The sequence below is a fragment of the Martes martes genome, assembly GCF_963455335.1.
Source record: "Martes martes genome assembly, chromosome: 2".
In the NCBI taxonomy this organism is placed as follows: domain Eukaryota; kingdom Metazoa; phylum Chordata; class Mammalia; order Carnivora; family Mustelidae; genus Martes; species Martes martes.
Window position 1 is genome coordinate 62,595,081 of NC_137889.1, and position 23,196 is coordinate 62,618,276.

The window sequence follows — 23,196 nt, forward strand, 5'->3', positions numbered from 1 at the left end:
GCTACCACTCCTCCCCAATTTCCCTACTCCCCCAAACATAGATAACCACCATTCTACTTTCTGGCTCCAGAGACAGGCCTATTCTGGAAATTCATAGAAATGGAAGCATCCAATACATGGTCTTTGTTCAAGGTTCATTCATGCAGCCTGTGCCAGTATTTCATTCTTTTTAATGACTGAATAATGTTCCATTGTGCATATAGCACATTCTAGTTACCAGGGAAGGGTTTTGAGCAGAGGAGTGACCTGATCTAAGTGGCATTTCACAAGGCTCACTCCAGCTGTTATTCCAAGGAGCAGAGAATGAAGAACTATGTCAAATGCTGCTTTAGGGAAAATAAGATGAGGTCCAGGATTTGACCAGGAAGTGCTCAAATAGTTTAACAGAGAAATTAACTGAAATATTCCAACCTATAATTTACGAATGGTATTTTATCTGTTTTATGGGATTTGTTGTATTTCCTTTGAATCATTTAATATGGAATGCAGAAATATTAAGAAATAAGAATTGGGGCACCTGGGTGGCTCAGTGGGTTAAAGCCTCTACCTTTGGCTCAGGCAATGAACCGGGGGGTCATGATCCCAGGCTCCTGGGATCCAGCCCCATATCTGGCTCTCTGCTCAATGGAGAGCCTGCTTCCTCCTCTCTCTCTCTGCCTGCCTCTCTGCCTACTTGTGATCTCTGTCTGTCAAATAAATAAACAAAATCTTAAAAAAAAAAAAAGGAAATAAGAATTTAAAATAGAATGTGGACATGTAAAGGTCCATGAACAATTGGAGAGTGCTATTAACTTACCTCAGTGTTCGATATTTTCTTTATACGGATGGTAATGATTCTTTGGGTTCATGAGAAATTTATTCCTCAGAGTAATTATTCCTCTCTAAACATAACTCAACATTATGGTAATTATCCAAGATTTCATGCCAGCTTCCAGATAGCTAGCCAAGGGAAAAATTAATTCTTACCAAAAGATATGTTCAATGTCTATGCAGATTAGGTTAGATGAGAGCCAGTTTGTTTTTATTTTCGGGGGTTGGTGTCATATAAAAGATTGTAGAAATGGGATAAAAAATTGAGTTCTGTTGTGGCATCTGTCATTATTTGGAAGAACTAGGTTACCTACTTGAATCATTAGATACTTAACTGACACAAAACATATAATATTGATTCGGGTTTTGGTATAAGCACATGCAATAGTACTAAACTCTCCAATTCTGGGTCCGTGCAACTTCTGGGGCTCGCAAAACATCAGAAAGTTAGTGAAGGGCAACGGAAACTACGCATAGAAAGGAGAACCTCGAAAGATAATTGTCAAAAACGCACTCCGCGTTTAACGATCCGGTTCGGAGGGCGCGGTAGACGGGTGATGAGCAGTTCGGAACATAGATACTGCACCCCGAACTTCATTTGAGGATAATGCACCAAGCCCGCTCCAGCGGGACTAAAGGAAGCAGGGGAGGAAAGCTGTTTTTTTCTCCCCGGAATAAATGGGGCGTGGGGCCGAGGCGGGGGGGAGGTGGCTGGCCCGGGCCCCGCGCTCGCTCGCGCAAGCCGGCCGGGAATTTGGAGAGGATCCCTGGTCGCGCGGCGGCGGCGGCGGCGGCGGCGGCGGCGGCGGCGGCGGCGGCGGCGGCGCGCGGGTGCGCGTGTGAGCGAGCTAGTGAGCGTGCGGGCGGGCGAGTGCGCCGGGTATTGGCAGCCGAGGAGTGGAGGCTGGGCGGCTCCGACTCCCTGACGCCAGCGCGACCAGATCAATCCAGGCTCCGGGAGCGAGCGGGCGGGCGGGAGGAGGAAGGAGAGGCCGAGCGGCTCAGCTCGGGCCGAGGCGCGGGGAGGCACTCTGCGAGCGCAGCGCCCCGCCGGCCGGACCGGGGCCGCGGGACCCCGCTCGTCCGGCCACTCGTGCGCCCGCGCGGACGGGCGCGCCGCCAACCCGGTAAAACGAAACGGACCCGAACCCAACTTTCTCCTTTGCCGCGTCCCCGCCCTCCCTCGGCGCCCAGGGCTTCCCAGCGCCGCCGCCGCCTCTTGTGGGGCAAGCGCGGGCCCGCGGGGCTGCCGCGGTTGTGCGGGGCCGGTGACGCGGGCCTCGGTGGGGAGGGAGCTTTTCCCCGCGTGGGGCGGACCGGGGGACCCCCCCCATGATGGCGCCTCCCTGCCGCTCCGAGGAGCGAACCTGCCACCTCGTCCTGCTCTGGCGCCCAGCCGGCCCGGCAGGTTTCGGCCGGGGTTCCCCTCGCGTCTTTGTTGGGTCTGCGGCGGGGAAGCCGCGCTCCTCGGCCCCGAGCCTCGCCCCCGGCCCTGGCTGCGGCGGGACCTCCCCTCCCTCCGTCCCTCCCCCTCCGCCCGTTCCCCGTTTCTCTTTCCCTTTCCGCAGCCGGGCCGAGGCCCGTCCGCGCTGCCCGCCCGCCCATTGTGTCCCGCGCCGGCCCGGGCGACCCTTGCGAGAGTTGGAGGACAGCGGCGGGCGCTGCCCTCTACGCGGTCGGCGCCTCGCGGAGCGGGTCTGGCACGAGGGGGACACCGGTGCCCTGCGCCCCTCCGCATCCCAGACGGGGTCCTTTCTCGGCCCCCCACGAGCCTCTTGGGGGTCGAGGTCAAGGAAAGTTCGGCACCGAAATTCCCTCTAATTTATTCAAAGGCTTGGCGGCGGCGGCGCGTAATTTTTTTTTCTCTCTTCCGCCTACACCCCGTGCGTCTCTCAAGTGTCGTCTCATTCCTTTCCCTTTACCGGATTCGATTGCCTCACTGCATGTGTATTTGTGAGTTCGCTGTTGAACAACTGTTCATTTACTCCGCTGTCTTTGTTAGTGCTTCTCGGGCTGGTTGCCGCAGGAAGGTGGGGGGAGTGGGTGTGAGAGACAGACGTGGGCTTGTTTTTCTAGTTGCTTAATATACATGTAGGCTGGAAGGGAGGACGTTTCCTTGATGTGCTTGGGAAGGGAGGAGGAACGAATGCCTGCCGGATCTCACAACTACAGTAGCTGCGGCTTTTGTTTATTCCGAGGCGCTTACGATTTTTCAGTCTGCGGTGCAAGGTAGTGAGACGCTTCCCTTCTGGACATCGAAGTGCGTCTCAGCACCATCTCCTTGAGAAAGCATCGGTTTCGTGAGTGCTGGGGCAACCGGCCTTTTCCTTTTTCCTCCTGTTCTCTTCTTTCCAGTGCATCTCAAGTTCCAAAGTATGTACAGTGGTACAGAAGTTGCATGATTTCGGTATGTCATCCTGTTGCTGGAACTCTTGGCACCTAAATCACAGAATGCCTTCATTTCAGAACATTTCTTGCTCTAATAGCCTGTGGTGGGTAACATGCCTACTTTCAGTAACACAATGAGAAAACTGTTCTCTGCCCATGTTGACTTTTCATCTTGTTTATAATTACCACTTTACGTTTTATGGGAGGTAGCTGAGCTGTATTGGAACCACTATTTCAAAAAAAAAAAAAAAAATCAAGGCAGGACCCATGTCCAGGGCCCTAGCATTTTCAAGTAGTAGAAATATTTTACATCATTGTTATTCTGATGTAGGTGCCAGGCCTAAGTACGCTGGACTGCTTAAGGTGTTTGTGCTCCTCCCTCCCTCCCTTTCCCATTTGCAGTTATTTGATATTTCCCTGCAGGTGGTGTACATTTGTGTGATACTGCAATTCTTAAGAAATTGTAACCAGGGTCATGAGAGATGATTTTCTAGAGGTGGGTGATGCGCGAGCCTCTAGAGAACACAGGCAGGATCGGGTTTCTTCTGAGGGTAGGGATTTGTCCTTGATTTAGTTCTGACCCCTCCAACCATAGGTGTGTAACTAAATACATTTTTCCTTTTTGCAGCGTCCATTGGTTTTATACCCTTGAAGAACTGATGACCTTTGCATTTTAGAGAAATGACCATTTTTTAGGCAATTAAAAATGTTAACCTCTTACTTAACCAATTTAAGTAATTTTTTCCTACTAAGTTCATTAAAGATTAAGTTAATCATTTAACAATAAATGTTAAAAACTAAATTTCACTTTGTGATTTTGATTTATAGTAATTCTGGGTTAGAGATAAAATTTAATGTCTCGGTTAGATAGGAAAAAGAAGAAACTGAGGTGTAATTAGATGACTATATTTAAGCTGTAGTCGCCTACATAATCAAGGCCAAGTTGTGTGTGTATAAAAGATCTCATTTGTGTAGTCTTACAAGGCTAATGGAGGCATCATTGAGGCTTTATAAATAATGTAAGTTGTGTATAATGTAGAGTCTCCAGAGACAGCAGAGAAAGCATCATTACCAGCCTTTTCAACCTGCTTGAGATCTTAAATTGATTTACAGCACTGAACTGGTGCAAAATGATACATCAGGATGACATGGGGTCAGCCTGTAAAAGTCTATGATGTCAGCCTATTAGTTCAGTCATCATAATTAAACCATATTACAGGGGCAGCTAAGCAGGAGTCTGGCGTTATACTTCAGATATGGGTGGTACATGGATTTTGTTTATAGTGGAAAGGCAGAGCTGCCCAGGAACGCTAGTGTTTCTGAAAGAGGGAAAGGCTTACAGAACTCTGAATTTCTGAAGAAACTGAAGATAAATGAAAGTGTTCAATCTGCATTGTCTAAGGAACTTTCTATTTGGCAGTGGAGAGACAGATGCATTGGGGGTCTGATAAGGACCTTTACAGCTCTGATCCCATGTACTGAATCAGGCTGCATGTGAGCTTGAATTTAACGTGGCCTTAGGGACCTTCTAGAATATCAGAGGACCACATGCTTCTTATCTCTGATCCTTTCATTAGCACTGAGTTGCACTGTATTGATGGATCAGCTGGCATTTTATTTCTTTAACTAGTCCCAGTTACTAGGTCTCCACTGAAAGCAAAGAAATTTGAATTGAATGTATGATCAGCTTTGGAAAAGAAGACTCTTGTTTTTTGCTGAAATTTCTGCAATCTTTATTCAGTTTATGGGTCGTCTCGGGAGGTACTGTCCAATAAGGTAGCTATAGATACATAGGGGGATTTTAATGTGAGTGAAACTGACATTCATCTTCTCAGTAGCGCTAGCCACATGGGGCTTGGGGCTACCATGTTGGACAGTGTATATTTCCATTATCACAGAAGGATGTGCTAGGCAGTGCTACTCTAGGACCTTTACTTCTGCTTTTCCTTTCTACTCTTTCAGCTACTTCTCTGCTTACCACTTCTTTTTTTTTTTTTTTTAAGATTTTATTTATTTATTTGACAGATCACAAGTAGGCAGAGAGGCAGGCAGAGAGAGAAGGGAGGAAGCAGGCTCCCTGCTGAGCAGAGAGCCCGATGTGGGGCTTGGTCGCTGGGATCGTGACCCGAGGTAGAGGCTTTAACCCACTGAGCCACCCAGGCGCCCCTCTGCTTACCACTTCTAATGACTTTGTGGGGTCAGGAAAAGAAAGGGATGTTTCATTTTTTTTTTTTTTCCACCTACAGGTTGCTCTTGATAAAATAAAAAACAGTTTGGAAGTGATAATTGGAAGTACTAGATCAAATGAGATTGATTCTTCTCTGGATCATATTTATCATAGACCCTAATTTGATTTAGAATGTAGTTAATATTTTTCTGGATTTTGTTTATATGCTTATTTTTAATACTCATATCTTATTTAAGCCCCAAAACTTACCTAAGTACTGTTGTTATCACATTTTACAGGCAAAGAAACTTGAGTTCAGAGTGATTCAGTGTCTTGCCTCAGGCTACATAACTAGTAAGTGATTATGATTTATAATCTCAGCTGGGATATGAACAGGCAATCTGACTCTAGCACCTTTTAACTATATATATATAAAAATATATATGTATGTAAACATACATAACTATGTATATATAGGTTAATTTATATGTAAACTTTTTCTGTGGAGAATATTCAAATAAGCATTGTTCTGCTGGGTTTTACTATTCCAGTATGGACACGACGACTTACTTTTTAGGCTTTTAGACAGATTTGCCCTCTGTTGTGCTTTTTTGGGCTGTCTTCTGGTGCTGTCTTCTTTTGAGTGCTTTAGAAGAAACATAATGTTTACATTATACATATTTAAGCAGAATATGATTGAGAGAGTAAATCTGACAAAAAAATAATGCATTTCAGTGCTGAATGATTTTCATCTCTGCTTTTCTGGATAATCCCTGCTACTTTCGCCTTGTGTTTTTCTTGTACTATCACAGGCTGATGGTAGCAAAGAGAAAAGTTCTAGCAGTTCAGTTTATCTTGTCAATATTAGTCTTCGCTTAGTTGTTAGATACTATGCTTTGAGACAAAAATAGTTCAGGGCAAATCTTGGAAATTTTTTTCCACATTTAATGTCTACTTTTGTGTAGTCTTGCAGTTATCCTAAACCCCTTTTTAAAAATTAATTTATTTATTTATTGGGTCAGGCCGTTTAAGAATCTGAAGGAACCATGGATCCAATATCAGCTCATTCCCATCCTCCAATCCAAACATCCTCCAATCCAAAAATGTTTATATGCCCTGGTGAGCTTGTATACGCAAGTACCCAAATTGCATGATATTTCAGGTAAAGGACATCCATGGGACAGCCTTGCCAAGTGCGTTCATAAACATTAAGATGTGTAATTTCCTTTGTAGAGAATAGAGATATTTAGTGTTAAAAGCTGTTTTGAAGATTTTCTGATCCCATTGGTTCATATCAAACTATGTGGTCTGAGGCCAGAGATAGTCAACTTGCCTAGAGTCACCCACCAAAGTGACTAGAAGAGGGAAAGCCAGAACCTGGAGCACTCTTAGAGTTGTTGAGTTCTCATTTGTTTATCCTTTCCTGCTATGTTCATTGTGTTCCTAAGGTTTTGCTCTGAGCATATCCAGTGTAATTTGGGGAGGGGAGGAAAGGATAATTTTTGGCATGGCCTCAACTTTTTTGTACCTAACATTGAGCTGAATAGGAATCAAGTCTGATAACCTCAGAGAGATGTTTTTTACAGATTGAAATTGATTTTTTTTTTTTTTTAAGTCTTAGAGATGGAAAAGAAAAGCTCTGTGTCTCATTTAATCAATGGGACCTTGGTAGAAAATGGAAGATCCAAGACTGTATCAAGATCAAATTAAATCAGGCAATTCTGCTATACAAATTTTCTCTCCTGACTCAAAAGCAAATCATATTCTTTTTTTTTTTTTTTAAAGGATTTTATTTATTTGGCAGATAGAGGTCACAAGTAGGCGGAGAGGCAGGCAGAGAGAGAGAGTGCTCGATCCCAGGACCCTGAGATCATGACCCAAGCCGAAGGCAGAGGCTTAACCCACTGAGCCACCCAGGTGCCCCAAAGCAAATCATATTCTTAACCGAAAGCTAAAGTTTGGAGTATTTAAGGAAGGAGCTAGGGGGTATTAGGGAGAGAATTGGAAAGGTCTGAGGACAAGAAGGATAATTTACCTACAAAGAGGTAGAGGAATTTGATATTAAGTCACAAAATGAGGCTGATGAGGTACTCTCTGTAATGCTACTTCTGTATGTGGTTTTACTGTTCATTCTTTCTTTCTCTCCTCCTCTCTTTCTATACCAGACTGCCAGTTTCTTATAAAGGATTCAGCTCAGGAATAGCAGAAAGCAGAAGTGCATGGGGGAAGGAGTGCCGAGCTTCCACTTCCTTTCCAGGTTTGCCACTCTCCTAGCACATCGATGTGTTCTAACAACTTGGAAGCTCTGGTTTTACTTTTTCTGCCAAGATTAGCAGGGGATACTTTGATAACAAATAAGGGTATTGCCTTTTTCTTCCAAACTGAAATTTCTTGGCTCTTTATATTCCTTTTTTGCTATTACCTGGTAGTGCAGATAGTGGTGATCTGTCCTCTGATTTGCAGCAAAAATACCTGAAGAATTTTAGCACTTACTCTGGAGTAACTTCCAAAAAAAAAAAGGCAGAGCTATTAGCATGAATGTAATTACTTAAAATCTAAATTAAAATCTTTATTTTGGGATGCATTATTAAGATGGAGTCAATTTTAGAGATGTACAACAAGTCCTATCACGTAAAAAAGTAACATTTTACAACTACTGCTGCCTGATTTGCAGAAAGGAAAAGGCTCTGTAGAACATTCATTTATGTAAGAGAGGCTGTTTTTCAGAAAAAATCCAAGACTTTCATAAATAGTTCAACTCCAGTGATCACATCAGAGTTTTGGGAAGATACTAGGAACTGCAGTGTTTGAGTGGTTTTACGTCTTTATAGTTTTTGTTATAAGCTCCATTCAGAACTCAAATCAAGACTCCCTCTTGAAAATAAAACATCCAGCTTTTGAAGGTTTGAGGGAATCCATACCTGGCCATTTCCCCCAAATCTCTGCTCAGTTCTAATATTCAGATAAGGAGCCTTGTTCCTTCATTAAGAACCCAGATCTAAGGTGTGGTGGATTGGTTTCTTAACTAATTTTCTTGAGACATACCCTTGAATTAAAGAAAGAATACATACACACATGGCAGTTAGTTATGCATCTAGATGCTGTTGAGCTCAGAATATAAATAAATATTTATTATGTCACATTTGCAAAGAGGAGGATAGAGGGGTCTAGCTATTGATTCAAAAATATATTTATATACATAATTTTTAAATGCTCTATTTGTAGTTTCTCCTTAATTTTAGGGTAGCCGTACTATAGATATTTTTTGCTATAATCTCAGATGGTTAGGGTATGGTTACTCAAACTGTTCATTCATTTTCCTTTCCTTGTCTATCTTTTGTGGTTTCTTTGCGGTGTGCTTATGCAAAGTGGAAGTATTTCAGACCTTTAAGGTTTTTTTTCTTTCAGTTACAAACACCACAAGAAAAAAAAGGGAACTAATTATCTTTCAAGTATTATAATTAGGCATTAAATTAAGTCGTTTAGTTAGGTAAATACGTGATCTTCTGTTTGTTTAGATTGAAAGAAAACGTGTCTTTTTAAAGGAAGAGGGATATTACGTATACCGTTAATTTGATAATTTTGATGCAGTATTATAGTGAGTATACGCTTCATTTATTACCTTGAATACTTATTAGTTCCAAGTGGTCCAATAATTAGAAGACACATAAAAATGAAAAATTAAATAGAACAACATTGCAAGAATTGTTACAAGATCATATAGGAGGAAGTTGCACAGACAGCTCACATGAGGACGGCTGTGGCATGGAAGGATGTGTGGATTTGCATAGGGAGAAGGGAGAAACATGCTAGGCACAGTAGTGGTATGGAAGACCAGGGAGCTTAAGCATGGTATTGAGGATCTCTACAGCAGCACTATCCCAACAGAACTTTCTGCGGTGATGGAGATGTCTGATATCTACACTGTCCCATATAATAGCCACTAGCCCTAGTGACACTTAAAATGTGGCCAGCGCAACAGAAGGGAGTTGCATTTTTTAATTTTAATTATGTTATATTTAAACATAACTGTGTTTATCCTGTGGCTCTCATATTGGATATGATCCAATATGATCCAGATTTAGAGGCTAAGTGAGAAGCCCTGCCTCACCACAGTGGGTATTCCCAGTGGGGCTCAGTGTGGTAAGGGGGAGGACATGCTCAGAAAGGTTAAGTTGGGGTGAGAGTTTGAGTACCTTACAGTGCCAGAATAAGGAAGCATTGGGAAGTCACTGAAGGTGAATATGCAGTGTAGATTGGAGAAGGTAAAGCCTGGATGCAAAGACATAAACAGGAAAGCTATTTGAGTTACCTATGTGACTATGGGATGGGTTTTGTGAGCAAATAAACAGTTGGTGGTTGTTTGGCTGTAGAGTAATGGGAGAGAGGAGTCAGGGAGTATTCTTGTTTCCAACCTGAGTGGCTGGAAAATTAATCAAGTCTTAAGAATAGGGAAGAACTGGTTGTAGAAGGAATAAAGATTGAATTGACATGTTGAATTAAGGTGGAGTATCTAAGTAGAAGTATCCTACTGGCAAGTTGGAGATACATAACTAAAGCCTAGGGAATGGCTCCGAGCTTCACAAACAGATTCTTAGGAGTCATCTCCAGGAAATGATGGTTGAACTTCCAAGAGTGGATAGGTTTTCTGAGAGGACCACGGAGAGGAAAGAGCTGGTGGGCTGAGTCTTCCATTGAAGTCCACAACTGGAAATTAGTAGAAGGAAGAGGCATATTTAAAGTGGATGGAAGAAGAAATTGGAAGAAAGATGTGGGGTCAGGGGAGAAGTGAAACCAGAAATCATGGGGAAGAGAGATTCCAGAAGTAGGTTCAGAGTGGGAAAATGTTGGATGATGAAGGAGAAAAGATTGGGGTAATCAGGTGAATACAGATGTGAAGAGACACAGAGCATATTAAGAAATAAGAACTAGATTCTCAGGTGTCCTTGAGTGGCTTATATTTCAAAGGTAGGTGCGAGCTCTTTGATTCCAAAGGTTGAAGGAAAGAAGTTAATGGACAGAGAGCAATTAAAGATAATGGAGTTAGTGACCTAGAGCACAGGTGACAAAATATTAACCTTGAAAAAGAGGGAGAGTTGTCCAAGAGAGAAGCAGAATGGGGTCCAAGTTAGAAGAAAGGAGATGGCAGAACTTGTGCCAGCTTGCGCTGCCTTTCCCATTAGTGTGGGAGACGAGTCCCTTACTGGGATAGTGACGTGGGTGACTCGGCAAATGGTAGGAAGTTTAAGAACAGTGAAGAAGTTTTGAAAGAACCATTGTTGGTAGTGACAATATGGAGAATTCAGAGTCTAACCAGCAAGGGCAAAGCCTGGTGGGAAGTTTGATGTGGCTGTGGATTAGGTAATTGTTACTTTCTGGGATAGCTTCATGGCCTGATAGTAAGATTGGAGAGAAATGTTGTTGGTAAAGATGATTCTGGCCTAGGCATAGAAATCAGTTAAGAGATGAGGCTCTAGAGTCAGATTGCCTGGGTTGAAGTCTAAGCCCCATCTCTTACTTGCTTTTTATAACTTTGGGGGAAGCTACCCTTCACTTTGGTATCTCACTTTTCCTTGTCTGAAAAATAGAGATAATAGTATTAGCCTCAGGACTGATAGTAAGATGAAATGAGTTTTCTTTCATATTTCATCTAATTAAGATGCTGCTGATTATTTCCGTGCACTATTTCATGTGCTACTTGAGGGAAAAAAAAAACATCAATTAGATAGGACTTACCACCGATTGTAAAGTTCCTGGTTTCAGAGGTGTTAAAGTCCGGGAGAGGCGAGATGCATTTTATTGCATTTTATGCTCAGTATAGGATTTGGTGCATAGTAAACATGCAGAAAACGCTAGCTGTTTATAAAAATCAATGTGATTGTAGAGTCTAGAATGTTAATGAGAGCAGTATTGAATCTAATCTAGATAAGGGGTCATAGGTTATAAGAAGTCTAATGGACTTAAATGAATTGAGAACAGTTAAGCAATGGGAATCCTGGTAATGAAATTGTGAAATATCAAGTTTGGGAATTTGTAGATGGAGCATTTCTCTGACAATTGTAGATAAAGGTTTTTGAGAAAAATATAGTAATTGAACTAAGAAGGATGCCCTTTAGTGATTTAAAGAAGTTACTTAAATTGTCCAGAGCTTTTAAAGATAAGTATTCAAATTTATCTGTGGCTTTTTTTATAGCATTCATTAGTGTTACTTTTTTTTTTTTTTCCAGTGGAGTAATACACACTCAGTGTAGAAAGATTCTGGCATGGATTCTTGTCATAGTGTCAGAAGGAAAGGGGAAGATTGATTTGTGCCATTTCATCAAGAGATAGGAGGGGGTAATTAATAGTCAGCTGTAGAGCTCTTTTAAGTGTGGAAGGCAGAAACCATAAAGGAAAATTTTATAGATTTGACAGCATTTATGTGGCCAAATGCACACAAATAGCTAAACATGGACTTGCAAGTAAAGACCTTTTTGGTAACATCTTTGCAGCAAGTTATTTTTCTATGTGAGAAACTTCTAAAATCAATAGGAAAATAGCACCCCTGAAAAACAAGATTGGTAAAGGACGTGAACAGACAATTAAAAAATACATGAAATGCTAGCTACTAATAAAAAATGTTCTCCTGTGTCCTGGTCAGATTCCTCACTGGAATAGGGATGATGTCTTTTACTTTATTGTGTTAAGCTAGGTTTTTGTCACTGAAGCTAGAATTTCCCAGCTGTGCCTAAGCAAAGCCAGAGTTATTGGGAGGTACATGGTATATATAAGCCAGAGTCACAAGAGATAGGGCTTCTCCATCTTATTTCCTTGATCATACTCTGCTCCTCTCCATGACATGATTTTGGGGTCAGAGTCTGGGAAGAAGGTGAGGTGTTCCCAGCCCGTTAGGGGTTATCATTTATATGCAGTTTCTCAGTCAACTGACATGATTGATGAACCTGAGAGGCACCAGTACTTCATAGAGTATGACGAAATGGGCCTCTTTCTCTCCTGCCTGGGTTGCAGCATTCGATTCTGTTTACAGTGGCATTTTCTTATTCATAGGAGACACGGTGGTGGTCTTGGAATATGGTTTTGATTATTGAAATGGAATAGTTTGTAAGGTATCAAAGTGAGAAAAGTCCTCTCGTGTAGTAGAAATTCTTAGAAAATGAAAATAATTTAAAAAGGCATTAGCATTTACTTTCCCAGATTTTCTCTTAAGGATAACAATGATCATGGGTGTAAAAAAAGCCTTCTCATGTGCTGTCCATAAGGGAGGCATCTGCTGCTTGTGGCTGAGGTCCATACCTGACTGAAGCATACTCAGTCTTACCTCGGCATTAAGGGAGTTCTTACTGAGCTGCTAGACAGAGTAAAATTATTTGTCACCATTTTCTGCTTCACCATCTCCTTTCTTTTAGGTTTTTTATTCTTTTAAGTCATCTCTACATCCAGTGTGGGGCTCGAACTCACAATCCCAATATTAAGAATCTCATGCTCTACGACTGAGCTGGCCAGGCCCACCCTTTAGATGATCTGTGAACATTTCAGAGTCGGTGGGGGAAGACTTTGAAATGTCACTTACAGATACCACTTGGCCCGGTACCCATTCCCTCGTTTTTCTGAGTGAGTGACTGTGAGTAGGAACCCTGAGCTGATGTGTCTTGGTCAGCCTCAGATTCTCTAAAAGCTGAGTGGGAGAGGGAAGGTGACTGCTCCCTGCTGGAAAATGGGTCTTAATTTTATCGGAGACTGTAGATTTTCGTGAAGGGGAATAATAAGGCAGCACATGTTGCGTTAGCATTTAGCCCCTGCTGGAACCCAGGATGGCAGATTGTATATGGCCTGCCGTCTCATCTGTTACAGCTTCCTGTTTTGCTGCTTGTCCGTTGCTGGCTTTGCAGTCTGGCATGATTAATAACACTGTCTTTATTTTCCTTGTGTTCTTGTTTGTGTGCTCAGGATTTCCATTTAGTCTGTTCGAGCTTGAGGGAATGTTTGATCGGTTTTAAATGTTTTCCTGTTAACTGTGAACAAAATTAACTTGATTAACATTCAAATGATTGGCACACATACTGTATTTGTAGCATTTATTTGCATCTAAACACTGAAGAGTTTTGTCAAATTGTGCAGGCTGAGATGTTGATTTGTATTTTGGGAAGGGCTCCTTTAAGAAGGTACATCCTCACTGTGGGGTTCTGCCTTGTGTTAAGCCCGAATGAATCATTTCAGCTAGTGACTTGTACACCCCTGCTGGGTGTCTGCTGTATCTGGGGGAGGGACAGAGAAATGTATACTTCAGTTTCTGCCTCAAAGAAGCAATCTTATCAGTAAGAGGAGAACACAGTAAGAAAAGTTAAATAACAAGCCAGCATTACTAATGTTACGTATTCCTAGTTTGAAGGTGTTTCTCTTATAACTGGGATAGCCTTTAAAATTGAGGGATTGAGAAAGAAAGCTGATGCAGTTGGTAGAGCTCTTGCTTCCTGCCCTTCTGTGGTTTTGAAGTGTGTTTACTTCATAAGGCATGTCGCGTACAGTTGACAAGATTGAACCAGTGGCCGTAAATGTTAGACTTGCACTAAAAATCTTGTTAACTTTGATGATCAGTACAAATCAGCTTGTCTAGTCTAGCTTTTGTTTTAATAGCCTTTATTATGGTTATCTTATTACCCCTTTAGACCAAGTTATTTGGGGTTAAGGGGCAGCGTCTTTATGATTGCACGATTGTCCTCCCCGGCCTGTCCATCAAAATCCCTTGAACAACCACTGCAGAAATCAATGGGCCTGCAGCTAGGGGATTCTATTCAAGGGTTATGGTGGACAGCTTTTATACAATTATTACAGGCAAGTTTAACGTCCACCAGCATTAAGAACTTCTGGCCTGACACACAGTAGGTACTTGAGTGAATTTTTTCATTTTGATTAAAGTTCGTTGTGGGTATGAACTATGTCTTTTATGCCTAGCAGCACTTGGCCCTGTATGATACCTGTCGTAGGTGCTCAAGCCATACTGGTTAATTCTGATAATTGATTGTTTTGTTCCTGCCCTTTTTTTTTTTTTTAAGATATATTTATTTATATTAGAGTGTGCGTGCACAAGTGGGGACAGGGGCAGAGGGAGAGAGAGAATCTCAAGGAGACTCCCTGCTGAACACGGCCATGGCTCAATCCCAGGACCCTGAGATTACAACCCAAGCTGAAATCAAGGGTCAGACACTCCACCAGTTGAGCCACCCAGGCTCTCCTGTTTCTGCTTTTTTTTGTTTGAGGAGAAGAGGAGAGGAAAAAAGGATATGTGTGCTTGACTTCTTTTCTTGTCCGTCTTTGAAGAGATCAGCAATTCCTTGTGTCCTAGTGTCTAGAAGTAGAGCTAAAAAGAGGTGTTGAGGCCTGAAGCACTTAGACTACAAGGAGAAAAGGGGAGGAAAGTGTAGAGGAGTAGAGCAGCAGTTCATCTGCCAAGGTCTGGAGAAATTCTGGGTTGTCACAAGAAGGGGAGGCAGGACAAGAGTGATTCAACCAGCATCCAGTAGGTAGAGGGCATCGATCCTGTTGACAGTCCATGATGCTAAGACTGAGAGAGCCTGCCGAAGAGCATGAAGAGGGAGGTTAGAAGGCAGGTGAAGTTTGAAGCCGTGGTACCCCCAGCCGATGTTTCTGCCATACCAGTACACGGTTTGCTTTATCTTCCTCCTGCTGCTCATTCCCTCACCCACTGAACCCAAAGTTCAGACTATTACTTTTTGTCGTTATGTGTAGATAACATTGTGACTGTCAGCTGTGTGTTAACCATTAAAAGGAATATTTTAATGTTTTACAGATACTTAAAATTTTCTCCATCTCTACATTTGCTTGAGTGGAAAAGTATTACCTTAAAAAAATAAGCCAGTAATTTTGTTTTGACCTGTTTATGTTTTTGGTGAAGAACCCTAAGAATAATCAGTGGGAATATAAAGAAAAGGCATTTCTTAAAAGGAGCTTAATTTTAGTGTTCCACAGACTTAAAAGAAAAGAATATTAAGAGTTGAACACATACATGGTCTGTTGGTGTGAAGCCGTGGTGCAATTTCCTTATGTCTTGTTATAGCTTATGACTTCTTGTCCTTATTTTGGCCTCTTTGAACTTAATTTTGTCATTGCTGCCCTGATAAAATTCTTGGTTTTTCCCATATTCTAGGAAAGTGGGAAGTTATCAAGAAGGAAAGAACAACGAAAATAAAAATAAGTTGGGAAGGGAAGGATTGGAGGGATTAAAATAAAATTATGAACAAATCCCTGCTTACCTGTCCTTCTGCTTTATGCATGAGACCCAGGAGGAGGTTATTTAGGAGGGGCAGGGTGGTGGACTGGTTGCCTTGGCAAACTCCTTAGCCTTTCTATACCTCTGCTTCATCATCTCTGAAATAGTCCTTTCAGGATTCTTGTAAGGATTACAGGAGTTAATAGGTATAAGGTGTCAGAACAGCAGTTGGTGTTTCACTGCGAGTGGTGGTGGTGATGGTGGTGGTGGTATATCATGAGGATGATTTTTTATTCTTTTTGAATACCTGAGCTCTGCTGAAAATTGGTGGAGACCATAGATGTGCTTCTGTGATGGCACCCATTGAACCACGTGTGTGACAACTCCCTGTCTTTGAAGTTGGTCGTGATGGTGATGAGAGTTTGTTGAGTCTTCAAATTGGTGTGTTTCAGATGTTCAATGAAGGCTGTTTCTTGTCTACAGTAAGAATTTCAAGAGGAGGAGAGATTTATATGATAAAATTTGTTTGCTTTTGTAAGTGTTTATAATATAACAAAACCATTCTAGTTAACTGACTGCATCATCCACTTAGAGATTTTCCACAGCAGTATTTGAATCTTGAACAGGCATGTGTTGAGAATTTGCTGTGTTCTCAGGGTATAAAATACTAGTGTAAACAATATCAGTATTTAATATTGTAAACAAACTGATACGGACATAAAATCTTTCTTTGAAAGAGCATCATACATTCCAAAAACAGGTTAATTTTTTAAAAATTCATTGCGATATAATTGATGTACAATATTATGTTAGCTTCAGGTATACAACATAGTGATTTGACATTTGTATACATTGTGAATGATCACCACAATAAGCCTGGTTACCATCTGTCACCTTACAAAGTTAATACTATATTATTGACTGTATCTGTCATGCTGTATATTACATCCTCATGATTTATTTGTTTTGTAAGTGGAAGTCTGGACTTCTTAGAGCCTTTTACCCATTTTGCCCCCTTCCCCCAACCTTTCTCCCTTTTGGCAACTACCAGTCTATTCTGTATGTCTGAGAGTCTGGGTTTTGTTTGCTTGTTTTTTTTTAGAATTCTGCACATAAGTGACATCTTGCGGTATTTGTCTTTCTCCAGCTGGCTTATTTCACTTGGGATGATGCCCTGAAGGGCTATCTGTGTTGTCACAAATGGCAAGATTTCATTCTTTTCTAATGGCTGTGTAGTATTTCTGTGTGTGTTTGCATGTGCGTGTGCATGTGTGTATGTGTGTACCACATCCTCTTTCCATTCATCTGTAATTGGACACAGGTTGCTTCCATATCTCGGCTATTGTAAATTATGCTTCAGTGTATGTAGGGATGCATATATCTTTTTGAATTAGTGTCTTCATTTTCTTCGCGTAGGTACTCTGTAATAGAATTGCTGGAACACATGGTATTTTTATTTTTAATTTTTTGAGGAAACTCCATGCTCTTTTCCATAGGGGCTACACCAATTTACATTCCCATCAACAGTGCACAAGCATTCCTTTTTCTCCATATCCTCACCAAAATCTTGCCGTCTTGACAATTTTTTGATAAAAGCCATTCTAACTGGTGTTAGGTGATATCTCATTGTGGTTTGATTTGCATTTCCCTGATGCTTAGTGATGTTGAGCATCTTTTCATGTGCCCGTTGGCCATCTGTATGTCTTCTTTGGAAAACTGTCTACAGAGGTTAGTTTCTATTAAGGCTGCTTTGAATTATCCATTTTATTGTTCCTACTGATGTGACTGCTTGACAGTCAGTTGAACTCAATTTGTATTTTTATTGCATAGTAGGTAACAAAGCCCAGGATGCGTGCGAGATGTAGTCGTGGCAAGGAAAACAGCATACATTTGTTGGCCATTCTCCCTGTATGTATATTGCCCCTTAGATAAATGTTGTGTGGCTCTTATCACAGTCATCCTTGTAGGATGTTTCTCCCTTCTCTCACTGACATACTTCCTAACTCTAAGCTTGGTGGTGGTGGGAAGTGTACCATACTCATTTTCTTTCTACTGCAGGTTTATGTTGGTGGTAAGCGCTTAAAGAATTTATTCAATTAAGTTGTGAATTAGTGAAAACTAAAGTTCTCTTAGTAGTTGAATGTCTAAATGAGGAGAATTTGGGTTCTGAAGCCTTCTGAGAACTTCACTAGGTGTTTCCATTCTGACTAGTAACTAAGTCCCTGTGGAAAAGTTCACGGATAGGACCAGACTGAACATGGGACTGAGGCAGAGAAAGCTGCACGTACGGTACAGCGCTCATCTATTTCTGTAGGTTATGCTTGCTTATATCTAAAGCATTTTCCCTCTAACCCAGTGGGAGATGTTGCATTTGCTTCTTTTAGCTCTTAGCAGGAGGGAGCTTGTCCTATTCTGGAAGAGGGCTGCTACTGTTTTGTTCGTTTTTTTCTCCAAGGTGACCAAGCCGACTTTCTAAGTCCAGTCTAGTTTTTGGCAGATCAAAAACAGGCTGTCACTGATTGTCATGTGGAGGAGAGTGAAATCTGGCTAATGTCAATGTTTGTTTCAGTGATTGTGTAAACTTTGATTTTTATAAATTATTTCATTCTTATGTACTGGAAAGCTGACAGGACCAAATTGCTTTTGAAGATATTTGAGTAATACAAAATTTGGGGGGGGGGAATTCATGCATTGAAAAGTTTGAAGGATATTTGAATTATTAATGGAAAGGGGACTTAAGGGACTAGAATGGGAAGAAAAATTATTTTTTGTTATAATATGCATTTTGTAAAATTGAATTTTTTGATCATATGGCTGAATTGCTTAATAAAAATGTGCATTCCCATCCATATCCTATTTACCTGGACTTAAGTCATATATTCCAACTCTGTATACAGGAATAGATTTCTCTTAAAAATCCCAGTGCAATGATATTTCCACTCTGTGCAGAAACACTTTCAATTATGTTTTCCTTTATTAAAAGATATATCTTGCCACCTCTTGGTCATAATACTGTCTTACAGAGCAATGTAGAATAATGTTACCCTCTTTAGTTTTTATTTATTTTTATTATTGGGGTTTTAAAATTGAAAACATTATAATTAGTTATAAGTAAAAATGTTCTGCACTCCGCTCCTTCCAGCTCAGTCCTAGAGGGAACCACTTACTTGGTTTTATGCATTTCCTTCCAGCCTTTAAAAATATACCCATGTTATACCTGTACAGTTTTTGTTTCTATTTGTGTTTTTGAAATGGAACCATACTGTATATATTGGTCTGCAACTTTTTTCTAACTGAACAGTTAACGGTATGGTTTTTCTTTCTGGAACTGTTAGACATGGAAGTCTGTCTTTTTCTTTTTTAACAGTTAACGTCATTGTCAGATGTATCATAATTTATTTAATTATTCCATTATTGTTAGACATCTGGGTTTTTTAGAACAGGAATATGTTTGTGTATGTTCATCTGAGGATGTTGCTTCCCTTGCAGCTGTCTCAAGGCGTGGCTGTTCTCTCTCCCAGCCTTCGTACCATGGTGCCTGGAAGGGGGGCCCTGTTCATTGCCACCACCACACTGTTCTTCCGTCCTCCATAGAAACACCCAGCTTTGGGGCGCCTGGATGGCTCAGTGGGTTGGGCCTCTGCCTTCGGCTCGGGTCATGATCTCAGGGTCCTGGGATTGAGCCCCGCATTGGGCTCTTTGCTCAGCAGGAGCCTGCTTCCCCCTCTGTCTCTGCCTGCTGCTCTGTCTACTTGTGACCTCTCTCTCTGTGTCAAATGAATAAATAAAATCTTAAAAAAAAAAAAAAAGAAAAAAGAAATAAACGCCCAGCTTTGAATATCATGTCAGATTGCACCTCTTACTTTCCTTCCTTATTAATGCTTTACTGCCCCGGTCCCCATCATTTACCTTCATTCCCTAGAGATTTTAATTTCCAGTCGTTACTCCCTCCCTACTGTTCCTGTGATAGTTCTTGGACTGTTTCTCCAGTGACCTTTGACCCCACCTCAGACACTCCTCCTTCCATAATATGGGATTTTGCATGTCTAAAAATTAAACCGATTTCTACAATTTTATGGTTGTTTTCTTTGTTTACTTTAGCAATAAACTGTATTTGTTCATGGCCATACCTTCAGAATATATCCAGGATCTGTTCTGCCACACTGATCCAAACCTTTGACCCTCTCAAACCACAATTGCCGTAGCTTCCTAATTGGCCCCCCTCGTTCTTGCTGGTGCCACTACTACAACCATCACCACTCCTGCTACTTCCAGGTTCCATTCTTTCAGGGGGCGACCCATGGTCATCCTGTCAAGCTCTGCTCACATCTCCCCCGTGGTCCCCAGCTCTGTTCACAGTGCAGGCTGGGACGTCCCTGGATTGGCTCCCCGTGTGGGCTCCATGTGTGTCTGCTCCCGTTACCTGGTCCACTTCCGCTCTCACGCTTGCCCCTTGCCTCCGTCCCCTTGCACAGTGAGCTGCCTCACTTGTCCCCGTGACTCAGCCCATCACCTTTCTAGGCCTCTCTTCAGATGTCACCCTCTTCGTGTGGCCTTCCCTGACCACTGGAGGTGGGTCTCATGAAGGTACAGACTTTTAAAAATATGTCTTTTGTCTCTTTTGTTCAGTGCCATGTCCCTAGTGCTTTTCTCTCCCTGCTCCCTCCCTCCCTCTCTCTCTCTTTCTTATAAAGTTAGAACTTGATGGAACAGACAAAACTAGGGCAGAAACTTCGGGGTTTTTTGTATGTACAGAGTATTCAAATTAAGTTCCTTATTTGTGAAACTGTTGTATTAATAAAATATATTACATTTTTCAGCATGTTGTAATTTTCAAATCAGTTTTGCATGTTCATATTTGCGCCTCATAACACCCCAGCAGAATAGGTGGTGGAATCAGAATTTTGTGGAAAAGCACACTGAAGCTTAGAGAGGTGTTTTTTTCAGAGTACAGCTTCTAAGTGTGAGCTGCCGTTCCAGCCTACCTCTTTTCGCTCCAAGTGAAAGGCTCTTGTTTTCTCATTTAGAAACCTCTTATGGTGACAGAAAAATTGTAGGGGTTTTATTTAAAAGTGTGGGACATGTGCCCTGATTTCTTATTTTGGACTTAGTCTGCCTTTTGTTTCTATTTTGAAAGTACATAGAATAAATAGTTAACTTTAAAATTCCTGACAATGACAGATCAACAAGTTTTATTTCTCTCACCTGTGGAGGAAGTGGCCTCCACCCAGTTTTACTGAATTAGGAGGGAAGTGATTTTTTCAAGTGATAAAAAGAAATAAAATTCCATGCTCTTCCCAGAGGAGGAGTTCAACAATTGGGAGAATGGCGTGAGACCATATGTTGGTTTGTAAAAGGATATAACTTGTAAAGATGTTTCCTTTGATGCCTGTGATGAATATGGATGTTTCCCTTCTAGAGGGTCCTGATTAAATTATTCAATTAAGAGCTGAGCAGAAGGATCTAAATATAGGGAGAGGGTTCAGGCTGTCCTTCTTGTGTATGTCAGCTCACCCCTACAGATGTGTGTGTTGTCATAAACAGCACCTGTGAGATCAGTGGGGAAGGAGAAATATGTTCCAAAAAATGAAATACAGCAGGATTTTTTTTTTTTAAACAGGGCAGTTTTTTCCTCTCTAGCCTTCTCCATTTTTATCTGTGAAGTTGGCACTTGAATTACTTTTTTTTAAAACCTGAATTAATGGACTCTAGCACCTGTTCTGCGTAGTTATCTGTTTAAAATGTAGATCTGCCACTTACTAGAATATGGTGTTGAGAAAGTTACTTCTGATTCTCAGGCTTATTAGTAAAGTTGAGGTAATGCTATATAGCTTAAAGGATTGCTGTAGAAATCAAGATTTTTATAAAAAAAAAACTCAGTATAATGTTTCCATAAGGTAATAATGCAATTAGAATAATTTTGTTCATTTGTTAGTGATGAATCATGCATAACTGACCACTTGTGGGAATTTACCACATTTAGCATTTTTTGCAAGCCGTGAAATTGCTGTTCTATGTTAACCGTGACTCAAAGAGAGTATTTTTCTTTTTTCCAAGAGACAACTATGGTAGAGTTTTTCTTCTTGTACTCAACAAAATTAAAGTTTAAAATGCCTCTGGTCTTTAATCTCCTGTGTTTAAGGGGTGAGCACTTGCAGGCCAAGTGACTGTCCAGTCTTTGAGCTGAGGTGATGCAGATGAAATTTATTAGGGTGTGGGTAATTAGGATCTGGGTATCTTGAAAGACAACCATGAACCGAAGAACAGTCTTCCGTTACAAGCATGAATTTGAGAACAGGGATTCCGTGGGATTAAAGAAGTGACAAGGAGATGTACAAATAAGCCAAATTTGTTTGTTGAAGTTGAGGACAGTCAGAAAACTTCTACATGCCTTCAGCCTACTTAACAAGTAATCATCTGATGAAACAAAACAGAGCCAACACTTGTTATCCTCTGGAGAGTCTCTGTTACTGAGGAAAATTGACCAGTTGTCCCATAAGCAGCCCAGGTTTGTTAGGAGGGAAGGACTTGTGTATGCAGAACAGAACCAGAGAGCATTCTTACCTTCAAGAATTTTCTAACACACTGGAGATGTACTGAATAGTATACTTGGCACACCTAAGTATGTAAACTAGAGTCCTGTCCTCTTCAGAGTCTCATGTCATTGTGACATCCATAAATACCTTGCTTCATTTTCATCAAGGGGATGCTACTTTTGAAATTACCTGGCCAAAATCACAGCTTGCAATGAACTTACAAGTGGGAAGTGGGAAGCTGCTATTCAAAGTCTATGTGTTACTACTTTCCTTTTTGATTCCAGAGTTTCTACTCAGTTAACACTGTGGAGAGACCACATGGCAGCTCTTGCTGGCAGGTCTGTTAAGTCACACCTGAGAGACAGGGAAACTGGCTATTAGCGCATGTGTTTTTAAGGTGGTGTAGTACCTGCATAATTACATTACTACTAAAAATAGGCTTTCAAGTGCTTATCCTCCCTCCCATCTTTACTCCTCCTCCAGATCTGGAAATTAATCTCTGAAAAAATGGCAAACTGGTCCATGTCATTAATTACACGTTTAGAGAGTCGGGAAATGTTTGCAAGTAACCAAAGCAAGGCTTAATAATAAGAGACTGAGGAACGTGAAATTTGACTTCTGGGTGTTTGTAATGGCGGGACTTTGCTGCTGCTTTGATCTAAGACCGGCAGATTTCTTCTGTGATCTGTGGTGGATCTTCATATCACTTTCTTGTGCAAGAATTTGTTTAAGTACATTTTCATTTTCTGAGGACCCCGTTGCAGGAGAGTTCCTTTTAGCCGGACTTCCCGGCAGTGAAATAGGTGGCTTAAAAAGTGCTTTTGAATCTGTGAGAGTTGGAGAGAGTTATTCAACCTCATTTTCTTCTTCTAGGATTTTTTCCCCCTTGTTTTGGTTAGTGGTGAGTTTTATTTAGCTACATTTGACTGTTTGAAATTGAAAGTCGAGGGCTAACTGCTATTTTAAAACAGGAAAAAGAAATGCAGAGGCGCTTCACCTGTTTTCTCCTACAGTTCAAATATCTCAAAATGAAGTTAGTTCCTAGTTGGAGAAGCTGGAGAAATGAA

At 41.3% G+C, this 23,196-nt stretch overlaps 1 protein-coding gene across 1 annotated transcript in view; it reads left to right on the plus strand.

Annotated features, from left to right (window-relative positions):
* Positions 1 to 1,637: 1,637 nt before the first annotated feature.
* SMAD1 (SMAD family member 1) overlaps positions 1,638 to 23,196 on the plus strand; it is a 73,744-nt gene continuing 52,185 nt past the window's right edge. Inside the window, exon 1 of the mRNA XM_080797734.1 lies at positions 1,638 to 1,937. The gene's annotated coding sequence lies outside the window, so the exon portion shown is untranslated. The remainder of the gene's footprint in view (positions 1,938 to 23,196) is intronic.